Source organism: Rattus norvegicus, chromosome 9 (assembly GCF_036323735.1).
Source record: "Rattus norvegicus strain BN/NHsdMcwi chromosome 9, GRCr8, whole genome shotgun sequence".
In the NCBI taxonomy this organism is placed as follows: domain Eukaryota; kingdom Metazoa; phylum Chordata; class Mammalia; order Rodentia; family Muridae; genus Rattus; species Rattus norvegicus.
In genome coordinates, this window is record NC_086027.1 from 53266798 (window position 1) to 53285081 (window position 18284).

The following is an 18284-nucleotide window of genomic DNA, read 5'->3' on the forward strand; positions in this document are numbered from 1 at the left end:
CTTAATAAGTAAGCCTTCCCCTGTAGTCCTGCCAACAAGTAAACTGATGTAGTCTCTGAGGAACTGGCTTTTTGACTTATACACCCGCAGACTGTAGGCCTGGGGTTTGCTTCCAGTTTTAAACCGTTTGAGTCCTCTGCACCACCCCATGCCTCACCCACACCAGTCATTCTGTCCTTAGTTTGAGGTGTCTCCAGTTGGTTTTTGTCCATTCCTCTTCTCTACCCTAACCACTGGTGAACACTGGGACATTTGGTCAGTGTGGCGTGTGTGTATCCTAATTCTGTAGGTCTCGGGTAGGATTTGCTTGGGATAAAGATGGGTTACAAGTGGAGTTTCTGCTTCTTCCTCTTCTTCCTCCTGGTCTAACCTATAGATATTTTGAGTTGCGGGTTCTAAGTTGGATGGCAAATCGAAAGAGTAATTTAATTCATTATTGGACCCATCCCCAAATCTCGGCCCAGGTTGTTCTGGTTTTGATTTTGTTGGGATTTTGTTTGTTTCTTTGTTTTGTTTTGGCTTTGCTGGAACATTTTCTTGTGAGACACTAATTTCAAGAATGTACTTTATAAGGTTGATGAATAAAACTATGAATTCAGAGGGAGTTCAAAATCTATTCTTGACTGTGTTTCTCCAGTAAGCTGCATTGGTGTGTGGAGTTGAAGTTGATCGTTTCAGAATGTGTAAACACATGGACTTACATGGGATGAGGATTATCTGAGTCCTGGCTGGACAAGGATGGGGTTTGGCTTGGTACCAGGTGATTTTTTCGACATGCCTGTTGGTTCTTTGTGCCTGGCTAAAAGGCCCACCATGCCGATCTCTGTGCTCTTGTCTGATTTCCGTTTCAGAAGTGCTGACACAGCTAATCTGAGCATTTATGCCTATTACCACTTGAAGCTCAGTGGGTGTCTCTTTGGGGATATTCACACAGAAATGGCTTAATTGGATTTCAGCCCAGACACAGTATCTGAATGGTTCTTTATGAATTGCATTAATTGGGCTACTGCCATAGGAAGTCTCCTCTCTCTCTCTCTCTCTCTCTCTCTCTCTCTCTCTCTCTCTCTCTCCCTCCCTCCTCCCTCCCTCCCTCCTTCCCCCCTGTCTCTCCCTCTCCCCACCCCACACACCCATGGTGGGGGTGGGGGAGACATTAGAATTTAGAAATTCTATGATTCAGTTCTTTTCATTGTCTCGTTGCTCATTTCTATAATAAATGGCATATTCTAGGATGTGGAAATGCATCTCTGTAGGGAGCTGAGGGAAAACCATTACTGTGCATTTGAGATGACTCTGAGCTGCATAGTGAAATTCCAGGCTATTTCAAGTTAAAGAGGAACGTCCTATCTCAAAAGACAGAAAATCAAGACAGGCATACTAGAGAACAATAAATAGGCCAGGCATGTTGTACATACATAATCCCAGCATTAGAAGGCAAAGGCAGGTGGACATGAGTTCAGGACTAGCCTAGTGTACATAGTGAATTCCAGGACAGCCAGAGCCACATAGTAAGACTATGTTTCATAGGGGTAAGGGGGACGGAGAGAATGAGAACCTTATAGGTAAGAAGTAGTTTGTAAGTGTAACTGCCTGTTGGTTGTGTTTTTGTTTATTTTCTTAATATTTGTGTTATTTTCTAAATACAGAGTTCATGTGGCTTTTCACAACCTGATTCAAGAGTGTTGTCTGTTAGGAGCTGAGAGCCTTCGCTTTAGGCCGTTTAGGTGTTGACAGTGGATCTTACGATGTAGTTGAGAAGTGACAGTTCTCTAGGTGTGGTGACTCAGCACAGCACAGCAGCACTGGGGAGGCTGATGTATGTTGGATTGAGGTTGAGGTCAGCCTAAGCTTTATAGTAACTTCTGGGATAGCCTGGACTAAACTGAGACCTTGTCTCCAATGAAAACACAACCAGAACAGGGATAGCCTGGACTAAACTGAGACCTTGTCTCCAATGAAAACACAACCAGAACAGACAGCAAACAACACCAGCACCCCTCACCCCAACAAAACAAACAGAAACAAAACCCTGAAAGTTTATCGACTGGTGAACGCACTGTGAGGTTCTGTCTGGAGCCTTGTGGACATTAGCACAGGAGAAGTTCTCTTCATGGTGCCTTTTCCTCTCTGGAGAGTGGTGTAAGAGTGTGGTCTATGATTTTTATGGGAATAGAAGTGATCTTCTAGAAGAGCCTCTTGGAATTTGTGTTTCCAATTCGAGCAGTAATATTGAGAGCTGAAGACCGGTGTTTCCAAGAGAGAGAAGACACTGCAGACACTGGGAACTAAAAAAGGATGTGGACGCTTATGTTCTGCCAATATTTGGAATATTTTAAAACAGCTAAATATAAGCACAATGTATTAAATTTTAATTCAGTTATGATAATTAGAAACCTCCACATTGAACTTTTATAACCATTAGCCTTTTAAAACTTCATTTGTTTTTTTAATTAAAATAAATTTAAATTAGGAGTACAGAACTTATTTTTATTAAAGTTACCTGTTGACACAAATACCCATCCAGACTCCCAGGCAACCAGCTGCCTACTGTTGTATGCATTGAGACTGCAGTATTTGACTTTCTGTATCGAGGGGGATTTTTCTCTGAGCATGAAGTATCACCAGGTTATCCATGTTGGTAGACGGTCCTCCATGGGTGGTAATCCTCCCTTTGTTGGGCTAAGCAATCTTAAACAATGCATGCATATCCCATGTTTTACTGCCAATTCACCTCCCCGTCTCTCCGTGGACACTATTTACTCATTTTTATTCGTCTTGGGGCTTTTAAAGGCTCTATTACTACTCAAGAGTGCAAACTTGAAGGCAAGCTTTTGACACAGAGGCCTGACCCACACCGTAGCAGCCGATGTACCAGTGTGATGTAGAAAAAGGGTAGACGCTCAGCAGCACTTCCTACCCTGACATGACCCTTTTACCTGGAGGCTCAGTGCCTTAATCCTGCGTTAATGAGAACCTGGGTCCTGACCAGCATAGAGCTCTGGGTATTTCCATTCTGGGATACACAGCTGTGTGTCTGGCAGGCTTCGCGGGCTCAGTATTTGCCTGACTAAATTGATACATGCTCTCAAATAACATGCAGGCGCTCTTACCGAAAAGGTTTATAAGATTTCTGGTTCGATTAACTGTAGGCTATAGGGAAACTCTTGGGTTTATATACGGCAATGAAATATTCTTTGTGTGGAAAAAGTATTTGACTTTTCATTCACAGAAAAAGAACACAGAGAATGCCATGCACAGCGGTATACCTCTAACCCTTGAACTAGGGTGGCAGAACCAGGGTTGTGAGTTTGGGTTGAGTCTGGATTGCACACTGAGCTCAAGGCCAGCCTGAGCTATTTAGGGAGGCCGTCTTTTAAGAACGGAGGAAAGGGAAGGAAGTAGGCTTGCCGTGCAGAGATCACTCCAGCATATAATTGGGTATAAACGGTGTTGTGTTTCTTAAGGTCATTTGGGGACATAAAATTCTGTTTTCCCAAGGTGGTGTGGGTTTTCTGCAGGCATCTTCCTGGTTGACTGAATCACTCACGCTCTGTAGTTCTCCAACCTCTGCAGAGGCTCATTGGCCCCTTGATTTGGTTAAAAACAGAAAAGCCTGACATTGTCAGTTTCAGGTGATTTTATCATTTTTAGCCTTTGACTTCATGTGCCTTTACCCAGCCAGAAAAAGACACACTTACGTCTTTCTAGAAGGACCTGTAAGCCAGGAGGAAAGAAAGAGCAGAGACTTGGCTCACAGGAAGTCTTCAGTAAGGATAGGGGCAGGGGCAGGGCTGAGGAAAGGGTAGATGGTTCCTTTTTGCGAAAGCCCCCCAAAAACAGGCAATTCTCTGTGACCAGCACTCAGTCAGAGCCACACCTCTTCCCTCGAGATAATATCTCCCTACTGGAGATGTCAGGGATTGGGGTTTGTGTGGAAAACACCAACGTGAATCCACATGTGCAGAATGCTCCACCTCTGCAGGATGGGCAGCTTAGCACCGTAGCACCATCATTAAACGAAACAGAGTTAAGGTGGCTTTAGGAGACAGACCAGTAATTGTAGTTTGTACTTTGTAAACATGACTTGCACTGTCATTGAAATGAATTATATCTATAGAAAAATTGTTATGCACAATACAGGTGGGAAATTCATATTAAATTAATAGTCATTTTGATGTGTGCACTTGGTTCTTTTGGGGGCGTGTGCTGAGTTTTCTGGGCCAATTAGGTTGGATGCACGGTTTGCTTTCCGCTCATCTGTAGAGGTCTCTATATGTGTCTGTAAGTGATGAGGCTGGATGACAGTGCCTATGGGGGTGGACAAACATGGTGTCAACTATTGTGTGTGTTTAAACATGGTTGTGATGTGGCAGTGGTGGGGACACAGACCTTTATGTTACACTTCATAACAGTAGCCACAGGACACTTACAAAGTAGCAACCAAGATGATTTAGTGGTCGTGGTCACCACAGCATGAGGAACTGTTTTAAAGGGCTGCAGTACAGGAGGGTGGAGAACCACTGGTTTCCAAGAAGGAAGTTAGGTCTCCTCTGGGCCACTTCCTCTCCCTTTTACTTTCTATCCCACGTGAGGTTATCAATGTGTGATATCATGTATTCCTTCCATGGTGTTCTGTCTTGGCATAGGCCCCATAACAATGGAGCCAGCCTGCTATGGACTAAATGCTCTAAAACCCCGAGTCATAACAAATCTTTCCTCTATCAAATCAATGATTTTCCTTAGGTATCTTGTCATAGCAATGGAAAGCCGACCCATGCATCCCCTGAGGGAGTTAATGCTTTGTAAACGCACTCATTCATGTATGTCCTGGAAGGTTATTAGATCAACAGCTGCACAAATGTTCTTTAGAAAGCCTGACTTCAGACAAGTTCCTCTATCAATTAAAGTCTTAAAAATCTAACCTTCTTCTAGAATAGATCTGGAGCTTAGAAATACAGAGGGGGTAGGTAGGGCCGAAGCCAAGTTACATAGGTAATAAGGTCTGTGGGTTCAGCAGGAGAAATAAGAACTTGAGTCCAGATAGCAGAACTTCATTCCCCCTTACAGTAAATACCTACAAAGAGAAGAACATTAAGTGTTCTCAGTGTTTGTTTATGGGTTTTTCCTTATAGTAAAGCATAGTGTTTAAAACCGTCCGACTCTGGACATAGAGTTAGGGGATGCATAAAGAGGGATTCATTTTTAAATCAAAATTTATGAACTTGCCTTGTGACACTTTATGATAGTCCTGCTTGAATTATCACTTCCTAGTTGAGTGAAATAGAATTCATTTTTTTCCGTGAGGGTTTTAACATTATGGGGACATAATCATCCTAGGAATGAATTAATAGATTTCCTACAAGTGAACTGTCATGACAGATCCCCTCTGGGTCTGAAATGATTAAAGATGCCAATGAACTCTCTTGGGGATCCGCAGAGCACACCAGAGTCCCCTTGAAAATGCCAGAGGAAACCAGAAGTGTTTGCCCAAGGGTGAGCACAGTGAATGCACTGCCAATTCCACAAGCAGGAGGGGAGTATGGGCACCTGAATCAGCCGCTTGCCTCTTAACTACCATGTAGCTTTGAGGTGCTAGTCTCAGATTCCCTGGTATGGGCTAGGGGTGCTTTTAGCTTTAGGATTGGGGATTTGGAGAGCGACACCCGGGCAAATAGCAAAACCAAGAGACTGTCAGTTGTGGATAGGGCTCTGTGTGGTCCTCTTCTGTGAGTTTGCCTGTGTTGCCTCTGGAAGCTTTCGCAGTGCCACACACTGTGTATAGTAGTGAAGAAGAGGACTGGAGATACTTGGGAGCCTTTCCTCCATTGTGATTTCTTTTCCTGCTGCTCATGCAATGTGAGTGTGCCTACATTGTGCGTGCATGTGTGCGTGCGTGCGTGTGTGTGTGTGTGTGTGTTTGTGTGTGTGTGCGCGCGCGCGTGTGTTTCTGCCTGTGAGATCAGGTGTCTAAGAAAAGGGGATATTGAATCTCCTAGGAGTTGCAGTTACAAGCAGTTGTGAGCCTCCCATATGGGTGCTAGGAACCAAGCTCTGGTCCTCTGCAAGAGCAGTGAGCATTTTAACTGCTAGGCTCCAGTGTCTTCCTGTTTTCTTTGAAATGGATAATTGAACTCAAAGGAGCAAGCACACCTCATACGTGTCCTTTTGATTTCTCTACAGATCCCAGAGGTTCCCTTCCTACAGTGTCATCCCGGCTGGCTTGAGAGCTCGGACGGTCACTGCAGCTTTGTCACCTTCAAGGTGTCCTCAGACAGCAGAAAAACCTCATCTTTTTGAAGAGTGCTACTATTTTTCCAGTCTCCTTGTAACTGCCTGCCAAAGGTAAGCCTACACATTTCTGCATAAAAGAGGCTTGGCTGTTTTTTGTTTTGTTTTGTTTTGTTTTGTGTATTTGTTTTTTGTTTTGTTTTATTTGCCTTAAATACTAAATTTGCCTAGTAATTGTTTTTTAATTAAGATTTTTTTTTAAAAAAGTTTTGTGTAGGAGTGTATTGCCTGTATGTAAATGATTGACTGTGTATTGTGTATGCTCAAATGTCTGTGGAAGTCAGAAGTAAATGTCGGATGCCCTGGAACTGGAGTTACGGATGGTTGTGAGCCACAGTGTGGGTGGTGGGAACCAAAGGCAGGTCTTTTGCAAGAGTAGAAAATGTTCCTAACCAATGAGCCATCTCTCCAGCCCCCTGCACAGTAGTTATTAAATTAGCAATAATGACAATAGGAATATTCCTGATTTGCTGAACTCCATTAAATTTAAACTCTTAAGGGACATAGTTCAAATACCAGGCTGTCACTGTCCCAACTCGAGTGTGGGTGGTCTAGAACATTTAGACAGAAGTAGTATACAGCCCAGTGGGGCAGCTCCCTTCCCTACAGCGAGGCTGTGGAACCTGTTCTGAGCTGAGGTTGCCTGTGCGCTGGAGACCAAAAGCTTATAGCAGGGAGGAAAGGGTGGGTTTTAGCTTGGTCAAGTTCAAGTCCAGCTTGGGCCTGAGAAGATAGGTTTGCATGAGCATGAAATTCAAATAAATAAATATCCCTAGGACTGTTTCACAAGTTTGTATGAGAGATACATTGGAGCTATAATAGAAGGAAATGCTGGCCTTGTGCAGCTGGGACCCTGGAACCCCCAAAGTGACATTGGTGAACAGAGATGTGGCTGTGTAACAGAAATATGAGAGAGAGAGAGAGAGAGAGAGAGAGAGAGAGTGTGTGTGTGTGTGTGTCTGTGTGTGTGCCTGTGTGTATGGTGTGTTACTTTAAGGGATGGATACATGAAAGATAATGCATTCCATACCTGAACTACATCCCCAGCTCACAAATATATATCAGCCATGACTGATACCTTGAGACCTTTGACTTTGGACATAGCACAGCTCAACCAGTGTGCCCTCTGGGTGACAGTGAGAAACACCTTGTAAGAATCTGTATTGTCATCTGTAGACTATAGATCTACCATCTGTCACCTCAGAACTGCAGGGATAGCACCCACCCACCATGCTTCCTTTTCCCACAAATCTCATATTATTTCTGTTATTTAGATTGTCTTAAGATAGTCTTGACTCTATTGTTCGGTCGGTGGAGTTTGGCATAATGAGCTCTGTGAACACACCTTTATGTGCGTTAGCGTTCTCTTTCATTTGGTTTAAAGCGCTCACTGAAACACTTTGTGAATGTGCTGTTTCTCCTCGATGCTTTTTAAAACACTTGTCGAGAAACTTGTTCATGTCCTTAACTCTGCCTGGTGCAGAATGTGCTGTTTGGAATGCCATAATGTTGATATGCTGTATTTCATGAGGTTGTAGTTAATGAAGTACCCTAGCACTTTAAGCTGGTGTCTTTATAATTTCCTGTGGAGGAAATACCTGGCTCATGGTCTCAGGTATGTGGGGCGTGTGAGTTGGATTCAGAAGTAGGTGCTGTCCTGGAATCCAGAGCTGATGCTCAGGCTATAGAACTGGATTCCTAGCCCTCCCCAAGCTTGTTATTCCATAACTGCCCACAGAGGGCGCTGTTGGGCTTCAGACCTCCCCCCACCCCCCACTCCCCTTCTGCCTTCACCGGTCTCCCCACCCACCTCATGACAAGCCCACGGGGGTAAGGAACATCCTGATCACAGCAGATTTACTTACAAAGGGAACTTCTCAAACTCCAATGATTTAGAAACAGTCATTGAAACAGAGCCTTATTAGACTCAAGGAATTTGTGAATGTTCACCTATCAAACCGTTTGTCAAATTTCATGGGCATGTAAGCTAGAAATTACAGCTTCCCAGATCTGGTCACCAGAATTCATTAATAATTCACTGGGAACAGGCTGGCATTGATTATGAGGAAGTTTTTAATGATCAGTCAGTGACGTTGACAGGCTTGGAGTTTGCATTGAGGAGGGAGGGCACTATTCTGGCTCCTGGCTCTGGACCAGCCTGCATACTCAGCAGGGTGCATTACACCAGCCAGGCAGTGATTTCAGGGACCATGTTTATTTCATAAGGGATGAGGTCTATACAGAAAGCATTTAATTTTGTGGTTTAGAGTGATGGCAGCTGTGTAATAAACACTGCGACCACTGGCCACGTTCTAAGCCATTTTGCTAGGGTCGTATTAGCACTGTCTTTTCCTAGCTTCAAAAGCATAAAATATAGTTCCAGACCTCCTCATGTCCTGGCTGACTAGGGCTAGGGCTCTTGCAGGACCAGCTAGACTACACAGGGTTGCACTGCCCTTTAAAAAGGAGTCTAGGAAGGCCCTGGGGATGTTACACTGCAACCTGTGTGAAGGACTGAAAGGACACAAGGAGAATGGAGACTTAATAGTTCTGCTTGGCACAGGGCAGGCCCGGTAGCCCGATTGGGTTTGAGTGCTAGAGGGGAGTGGTGTCTGGGCCTAGCGATGTGCTTTCTGGTCAGCCATCTTTTGAAGTTTCAGTAGGAAACACAGTGGCTGGACAGCATCATCCAGCATGCCAGAGGGACACCAGCATGAGTGGTGATTGGAATGGCAGTCTTGGGTGTGTTTCCTAATTACTGGGTACCCAAGGAATATACCAAGTTACTAGGCCTACACATGGGCTGGATTGAGGAGCAGTTAGAGGGTAATGGGGTCTCAGAGTTAATTTTAGGGTTGTGTTTTCCTGGCTCATGGTCTTACTACTACTACTACTTCTTCTTCTTCTTCTTCTTCTTCTTCTTCTTCTTCTTCTTCTTCTTCTTCTTCTTCTTCTTCTTCTTCTTCTTCTTCTTCTTCTTCTTCTTCTTCTTCTTCTTCTTTTTTTTTGGTTCTTTTTTTTCGGAGCTGGGGACCGAACCCAGGGCCTTGCGCTTCCTAGGCAAGCGCTCTACTACTGAGCTAAATCCCCAACCCCATGGTCTTACTTCATTAAAGGCACAAAATGTTGGAGACCTCTGGCCTGCCCACTAGGAGAATGGAGACCGTGGGGATGGATGCCCCCTTGGTCATTCTCCTCCTTGTACAGTGTATAGATGATCACTCTCAGCGTTTCACGTGAGCACTGAAATTTCATGATGATGGCAGTGACCGTCACTTAGTGGGGTGAATGCTCTAGGCCTTTGCTTGTTATACTGAGGGGAGAGATTCCTTCACTGGATTTCACCAGCTCGTTGGTGGCTGCTGGGATTATACGGAGATATAAATGCCATCTGGGATACTATGAGCACAGTTCCTCCCGCACAGGAACTGCAGTGCAGGAGAAGATACACGAAGCCCGTCAATCACATTAACACTAAGAGTACTGTCCAGTAGTATTTCTTCAGTGAAGGAAAGTTTCACTATTTCCGTTCCCATTATAAAAAAGCAGGTTTCCCTAGAGCTTAACACGTATCAGTCTGTTTCGTATTATTGCAACAAAATTCCGGGGGCTGAGAGGAGGAAGCATATTTAGCTCACAGTTGTGGGTGCTTCAGCTGTGACGACCGTCTTGGCAGAGTCCAAGACTCTGCATGACGTCACAGGCACATGCAAGAGACATGGACATGTCTTTTGGTCTCTCTCCTTTTTCTGTTAAAAGCCACCAGCATTCATGCATGGATCTGAATCTTGATGATGATGTCCAATCCTGATCAATCCTCTAAGTGTCATAGATTAAATTGAAACCTCCTTAGTACCTCACAACAGGGATTTCAACACATGAACCCTAGAGGTGCCTCAGCCCACATCCAAACCGTAGCAGTATATTTAGAAAATGTGCCTTGAACTGGTTTGTTCTTTATTTTTTGCATGGCCCTACATTTGTCGTTTCTGAGGTTGCTAGTGACTCTGCCCAGGGTTTACTCAGAAAAGGCTCTTTGCAGACAAACCTGGCTGATGGACACTTTTACAGCTGGCAGTCTCTCTCTTGCTGGACGTCCCTAATGGCTGGAAATGACTCCCTGAGTTTCTATAGAAACAGAAGAGCCTATGAGAGCCCAGGCCACAGTCTCTGCAGCTTGGACCAGTTTCTTCCAGTCTAGGGTGATGCCCAGGGCCCAGAAAGGACAACAGCTTTTGATACCTTGAGTCTTATAGTCAATAGATCTGCAATAACTGATTAAATAGTTGCTCAGTTAGCATTTGCAGCTGCATTCAAAAACCCTACGGCATTGCCTCCTCTGTGGTTACCATGGTAGAATGGTTGTGGACCCCTGATAGGGTTGGTATGAGGTTTGCACTCTCTGGTGTGTCTCTGCCCTTTACCGCAGATGAATTACCTCATTTGCTAGATGAATAGGTCAGCGGTAAGCATTTGAACCAAAGTCTGCTGCTTAAAGCTGGACTTTCTTCCTCTCCTAACATTATGTCACCGTTCCGGAATGACATCCTGGAAATGACAGTGACAACTTTGTGCTTACCTGGAACCTGGGCTCCAGGCTTTGAGAGATAAATGCCTTGGCCAGAGTGTAGTGCTCTTAGGTATGTCAGGAGACTGAAAGTGTCCTCCTCTGCCCCCAAACCTTTCATTTTTGCATCAACTTTTCCCCCCTTCATCCCTATCATCGTAGGAAAATTTCCAGCTAGTAAGTAGGAGTTGAAGAGTCATTTCAAAAACTGAAGGAAAGAAATATGATATTGGACACACCTACTCCAATAAGGGCTCACCTTCAAATAATGCTACTCCCTGGGCCAGGCAGATATAGACTATCATAGGAGCTAACTTCGTGCTTCAGGCATTCAGTAAGCGTCTTGGAGTATGTCTTTAGAGGATGGGGGGGGGGGGGCATGGTATAGTGTTTCTGAATTGAGCTTCAGAGTTTGCAAAGAAATGTTCATGAGTTTTCTTTTTAAAGCTAGGTGATGTAGATAATGCCTCCCATCCCCCAAAAAGGAGCAGGTAGGTCAGGACCTCATTTGCCTAATCCAGTACAGAATAGTAACATATGCTCTATCTTTGTGAACCTCTAGGCCAAGCACATAGATGCTGTGCACGTAGAGGACAACAGTGAGGAAGCAGCCACTTATCTCTAAATGGCAGAAATTAGGAAGAGTAGAATGGTTTGTCTATGACATTCCTTCAGGAAAGCAAAATGTCATGAGTCAGGGCAGAAGGTATATATATTCCTCATATATATATATATATATATATATATATCAGTACAGACATTTAGCAATGGTACCTTGGCTGGGTAACTGGAAAATGAATTGCTTTGCTAATGTAACACATCTATTCATCCCAAGAGTACACACAGGAAAAAGCAGTGCCTGGAGGTGCTGCAGACTTGGGATTTGGGGATCTTAAGGACATCATGGCGCTTACACATGCCCCTGTGGATCTCTCTGCTGGAGCCAAGGGAGCTTGGGGTTAAGCTTCTTCTGATCAACCTTTTCCTTTTGACAACCCTTCCTCCTCCCCCAGTCATTAGAAACACTTCTAGGTTCCAAGGTTTAAAATATCTATGAAAACGTGAGTAAGTCAGAGTGTCTGAGATCACAGTTTAAGGAGAAAGTTTTTGGCCATTGTGTGGATATTTGAGCAAAATACGAAAAGATCTTTTGGATGGAAACAAAGGGCAACCCTAATATTTGCTTTGGTGGAAGGTGGCCCTGTCCTCTGGCAGGTCTAAGACCCTGAAGGCAGCTTTAGTTATCTGTGTAGCCACCAACACTCCCTCTCCACTGACAAGTCTTTGGTGAGCTTTTAGTATAGCCAGTTGTAGGAAGTAAAGGTGATTTTCTTTTTGAAAAAAACTGCAACCTTTCTTTTCCTGCGTAGGCCACAGGGTGCACAAGCCCCAATAAGGAGCAGTGCTCTCTGCCTGTGTGTACTTCAGATCACACAGCGGCATCCTCTTAAGTATCCAGGCAGTTTGTCTCTTCCAGAGACACCAGTGGAGAGTCTTCTCCAGACTTGGCATTTCTAGCAGATTTTCTACGTGGCTGTTCCTTCTACTAGGTTCCATTCTGGCTTGTTTATAACTGCTCTCCTTTGCCAGTGTGTTAGGCAGTAGACTCTACCCCTCTCCGCACTGATCATGGAGTGCTTCATCCGCAGAAGCTCACTTTTCATATGCAGTAGCCTCCCTGACAGAGGGGACGTGTTCCACGACCTCCACTTGGACACACTCCTAAATACAGATCCCTGTAAGTGAAAACAAGGTTGCTTTTTTATATTTTTGTATTTTCTTTTTAATTTTTATAAATGCCAATTGGGACTATTTTCTAGGCTACTGCAGAGCACTGGGGATGAAAAATTGTTCTGACCTTACTGAGGGCAGTAAACCCTGTGGTAGTTTGAATAAGAATACCTCCCATAGGTTTGTATATTTAAAGTCATGGATTAGGAAGAAAGGCATCGATGGAGTTGGGGAGGTGCTTTGTCCTGGTGATATTCTCATTCTCTCTCTCTCTCTCTCTCTCTCTCTCTCTCTCTCTCTCTCTCTCTGTGTGTGTGTGTGTGTGTGTGTGTGTGTGTATGTGTGTCTTCCTCCCTCCCTCCCTCTCCCTATCTCTCCTCCCCTATCTTTCCCCACTCTCTTTCCTTTCCTCCCTCACCCTCTTTCCTCTCCTTCCCTCTCTGCTTTTTCCCTCCCCCCCCCCCCCGCCACCTCTCTCTTTGTTCCAGCACCATGATAATGGACTAAACCTCTGAAACTGTAAGCAAACCCCCTATCAAATGCTTTCTTTCTTTTATAAAAGTTGCGGTCTCTGTCAGTTATGTCATTTCCTCAAGACAGTAGAACAACATTGTCACCAGACCAGATCCTGCTGCCTTCAAGGTTGCAGTCCTTATGTCACTGTGCCCCGGTGATTAGAATCGGAACTCCCAATTCTATGAGAACCTGCCAGAGATTTGGAGAGCCCAGAAGCTCTTTAGCAGGCTGGTTCTGTGTCCCGTCTCCTCGAGAGTTTTACTCAACAGTATGGATATTGCTTGTGAAGAGACGTTATTTTGACTGTGTCAAAAGCAAAACCTTAACAAGGCTGATACAGAATACTCAGTTATTTCCTGTGTAAGAAATAAAACTAATAAACACCATGTACCCACATTAGATCCAATTTTTGGGAGATTGCATGATAAAGGAACTTCTATTTCCTCATATTTGAGCTGATCCTCACAGGACCCCACAGGACCACTAGCCATCACTGGAAGTCCTGGGCACTGTCTATTCCTCTGAAAGCGTTCTTCTACCTCTTCCCATGGCACATTGCAGAGTCCTTGTATAAATGTATGTGTCTATAAATCTGTGCGTATATGTTGCATATGGAATGATGGTTTAAGTGTTCATCAAAGTAAAGCACAGGAGGAGTTATAGTGATGTCTTCTGGGAAATGTCCCCAGATGCTCATTCATTAAAAAGCTCTGTCCCTATCTGCTGCTGCTGTTGGGGGTAGTGGAAACCTTAGAAGTTAGACTCTGGTTGAGATCACTGGAGGTAGACATTGGAAGGATGTGGCTTGCCCTCTGCTGCCTGTCTGCCATGTGATAAGGAGCCTCCTCTGTTCCGTATTCTGGCTCCTGTGAAACTGCTTTGCATAGGCCCACGGAGGTCAAGTAAGCACACCACAGATAAGTGTGACCGTGAACAGGTATGAGAGAATGGTCTCTCGACGGATGGTGGCTACAGGAAGCCATTCACAGTGAACTGACAGAGCCTCTGTACAGTCTCGCTATTAGTGTCTTTAATTAGGGCACATTTAACCCTTAGGACAAATGGGTGCTGGGTACAAATAATTCTGTACTATCCTTGGGAATTTCCTGTGCATCTCTACTTACTTCAGATCAGAAGTTTAAATGTTGTTTAAAAAGTTTCAGGGGAAAAAGGTCATCCCATTTCCCCTTATTTCAGGAGCCAGTAGTTTGGAGTCTTGTTTGTCTTTGGTTTTTTCTTTTTTTTTTTTTTTGGAGCTGGGGACCGAACTCAGGGCCTTGTACTTGCTAGGCAAGCGCTCTACCACTGAGCTAAATCCCCAACCCAGTAGTTTGGAGTCTTAAGAATTTTCAGTTCACGTAACTGAGTAAGTGACTCGCAGAACGGAGAAAATAAGGCTGGGGTAAGGGTAGAGCTCATCTCAGAATTGTTGCTCACAGTTGTAATCTACAATAAAGCTGATGTTGATCAAGTAAATAAAATGCAGGCCGTGTGTACTGACCTCAAGCATATTTCAGTTCAAGGCCCAGTCAACACACACCGAGTGTGGGATGAATGCAGTGTTTACTATTTTGACTACTAAGTCTAACAAGCATGGCTATAAGCAATGACTTTGCAAATTATGTCACTTACTACAAATGTGGAATTTCTTTTTATAGACCTATAGACTCTGGGTCAGGAGACCTGGTTTTCGATTGGCTGTCACGTCTCGAGCAGGCCGCTGACTCACATAGCTTCAGTCTCCTTGTCTGTGGATTAGGCCCGACACACACACCACCGAGGGGCTGCTCCGGGGTAGGCTTGCTGCACTGTGAACACCTAGTGAGCTTGAACTAGATGGTGTTCTGTGAGAGCAGCCGGCACGCCTTGTCTTATTGGCTGCACCCTTGGGGAAGTCATTGTCAGTGAAATGTCATTTTGATAGACATCTGAGTGTGACTTCATACACTCTATATCTCTGTGGCGTGGACTTTTCCAAACATGGGTATTATGTTACCAGATGACTAAGTAAACTGATGACTTACCTGGAAACTCTGGCCCTTATCAAGAGTCAGGAGGCCCTGAAGTTCAAAGAAGATGCTCACGGGCATCTAACTTGTATCCCAGGAAGCTTCAGTGAAGGCTGACACAACAGGAACCCTGTTACCTGACACCAGTCACTGTGGCGAACCATTCTTGCTGTATTACTGCTAACTGAATGTTAGGTATCATTCAGGTTTTTTTGACAGACATCCAGTTTGTGTTCCAAGAGTCCATCCTGCACACCATTCTTCACTGTGCCCTTTATGACTCCTGGAAGCTATACTTTGATGATCCCCGTGGTTATAAGGGGTTCAGTATTTTGAGGAAGGCCCTTCGTTTGTCCCATGTGTTTCTAATGTTCACATAGGTCCTGGGAGGCCAAGTGTGGCCAATCAGCATGGCCTCAGTGTTGGCATTGACCGTGGGGCACTTGTCACATTTCCGCTCTGCAGCGATGCCTTCCCACTTGAAACCGTGCTCTGTAGAAACAGGGCTGAATATACAGCCACGCGCCCATCTGGAGGAGGAACCTCAGTCATTCCGGATCCTTCTGCTATAGGACTTTCCTCTGTACTCCCCATTTACTTACTTACTGGTCATTTGTTCTTTGCTTTTTAAAATTGATTCCAGCAACTGTATATGTAAGCCTGAGCCGTGCTGCCTAGTTGTGCTTGCATTAGCACAATATAAAGATGGGATCCTGAGTGTGTGACTGTGCCGCCCATCTGTCCCTTTGGCTTGGGCTATTTCTTGTCTTTCACCGCCATCACTATTGCTTCTGGGGTCAGCATTGTGCATGTTCCTCGACTCACTGAAGCACCTTTACAGGAGAGTGAGTAGAACCCTGTCGTCATATCCACATGCAGCTCTGCAGGATCATTCTGAGTTGTTTTGTTTCTTGTTAAGGAGCATGTCCCATCCATTCACTAGCAGAGCATGTGGACTCAGATCCACCAGCAGCCTTTTCTGGTTCCCCCTGCTAGTGTTAAAGTGGACTCTTATTTTGGTCTTAGGTGATGGATGGGTTCAATGCTGTTTTATGAGCGTTCACCATCTGTGCTGTCTGTCTGCAGAGATCGTGCTTTGCCTGTCTTTTCTTTTGTCTTGGTCTTTTTCTCTGTAGGAGTTTTCATTATTCTAGACACCCACCCGTCATTTGTGTTGTGTGTGTGTGTGTGTGTGTGTGTGTGTCTCTCTCTCTCTCTCTCTCTCTCTCTCTCTATATATATATATATATATATATATATATATATATATGTATGTATGTATATATATATTGCTTGCAACCATTGGTAAACAAGTATATTCAATCCTTTGATCTGTACAACCATAATTTATATGTGCACATATATTGTGACTCTTACCAGGTCTGTTCAGCCTGAGGTGTGATGATGGATTTGCTTTAGGAGTGTTATAGATGTGGCCCAACATAAGCTTTTAAAGAGCATGTGAAGCTGGGGAGGACTCAGCTACTGTTCAGAGGATTGTACATTGGTCCCCAGCACCCATGTGCCTTGCAGCCACCTGTAATTCCAGCTCCAGGGGAGGAAACATCCTTTTATGGTCTCTGTAGTCACTTCCACACACACCACATGTATGCATAGACACCACACACACACTTTTGTAAAAAAAAAAAAAAGTCTTTGCCTTTTTTTTGGGGGGGGGGCGTTAAACCATTTGGAAACTTGAGCTTCCTGGATGATAACATTGTTGTCAGAAGGTTAGATTCTCTTGCTAGATCTTCTACCTAACTAGAATAGTCTTTGATCTTTTCCTGGAGGCCACTCTGTCAACATCAGCATTTTTATGTCAGAAGATCCTGTGTGCTGATAGTTCTGCCAAGACTAAGTACCTTTCCTGTTGTTTCATCGTTCCATGGGCTATCTATAAATTGTAGACTTGGTGAAGATATGTTTATTTTAAATGCTAGAATTTTATTAAATGTATATATATATGTATGTATGTATGTATATATATATATATGTATATATATATGTATGTATGTATGTATATATATATATATATATATAAGATAGACAGAGTCTCAGGCTGTGCCTTGGACATTTCATGTGCTTTATTAAACCTTGAATCTTTGTCTTTAAAATCTATTTCATGATAATCACAATCACTTGCTGGAGAACCTTGGGAACAGCCCGTGAGTTATGGGAGAGGTAGGAATGTAATGGGAACTGAATAAGGCCTGGGGAGGTGCAGCAGGGCTGGGCTGTGGAGGGAGAAAAAAGTGCTTCGATTTGAGACACAGTTTCAAGGCCAGCCTGCCTGCAGGGTTTGCTGGTACAGTGGCTGGGGAGAGAAAGGAGTCTGAGTGAGGAGCCTCAGATTTTTGGCCTGACACCGGGGATGTGGTTGCACGCCATTTCATTTGCTAAGATGGGAATCCCTAAACAAACAACTCTAGGGTTTTGGGGTTTTATTGTATTGATTTTCTTGTGTTTGAGTGAAAGAGTCTGAAGGCTTTTGGACATCCCAGCTTAAAGCATACATTGCATGTCCACATGGATACTCTCTAGGCAGCTGAATGTAGAAGGCCAGCAAGATAGGGATACAGGGCTGGAGAACAGCGTGTGATGGCTTAAAGTGAAGAGTGTGGGTGGAGGAAAGGCTGCCCCTAGGACATAAATACAGGCGACTAAGAAGAAACAGAAAGGAAAAAAGCCTGCAGGGCAACCCAGTGTGAGAGGAGAGGTTGCAGAAGGGTTGATCATCATAGTAACCATTGTAGTGAAGACCACTGGATAGGAGTGAGGTAACATGGAAGGGATAAAAGCCTTTAATAGCCTTAAAGAGCAGGTAGAGTTGGCAGAGTAAACAGCTTTTGGAAATGTGTTCTGGTTTTGTTGCTCTATGGGAAGGAGATGCCATGGACATGGCTTAGGATAGGAGGTAGGTACTATTTGGGGCAAAATGGGATGGTTCAGAAAGATACTTCAGCCATGGGCGCTGAGACAGGTAGCTTCCATTGGGTAGACTGCTTCATAGGGGTACAGGCCGCTCACCCTCGTAGCACAGGAGACTACAGTAGTCCCAGACACAGCAATAATCATGTATTCTTCTGATGTTTCCTCACCCATTACATTAGAATACAGAATGACAGTCGATCCGATTAGGTGAGAAGAAAGTTTTTGAGTAGAGTTCTGGG

General features: G+C 44.3%; 1 protein-coding gene across 5 annotated transcripts in view; it reads left to right on the top strand.

The window, feature by feature from the left end:
• Nck2 (NCK adaptor protein 2) overlaps nt 1–18284 on the top strand; it is a 126412-nt gene that overhangs the window by 60792 nt on the left and 47336 nt on the right. For all 5 annotated transcript variants that reach the window (XM_006244825.5, XM_063267164.1, XM_063267163.1 and 2 more), the window contains exon 2: nt 6181–6342. The gene's annotated coding sequence lies outside the window, so the exon portion shown is untranslated. The remainder of the gene's footprint in view (nt 1–6180; nt 6343–18284) is intronic.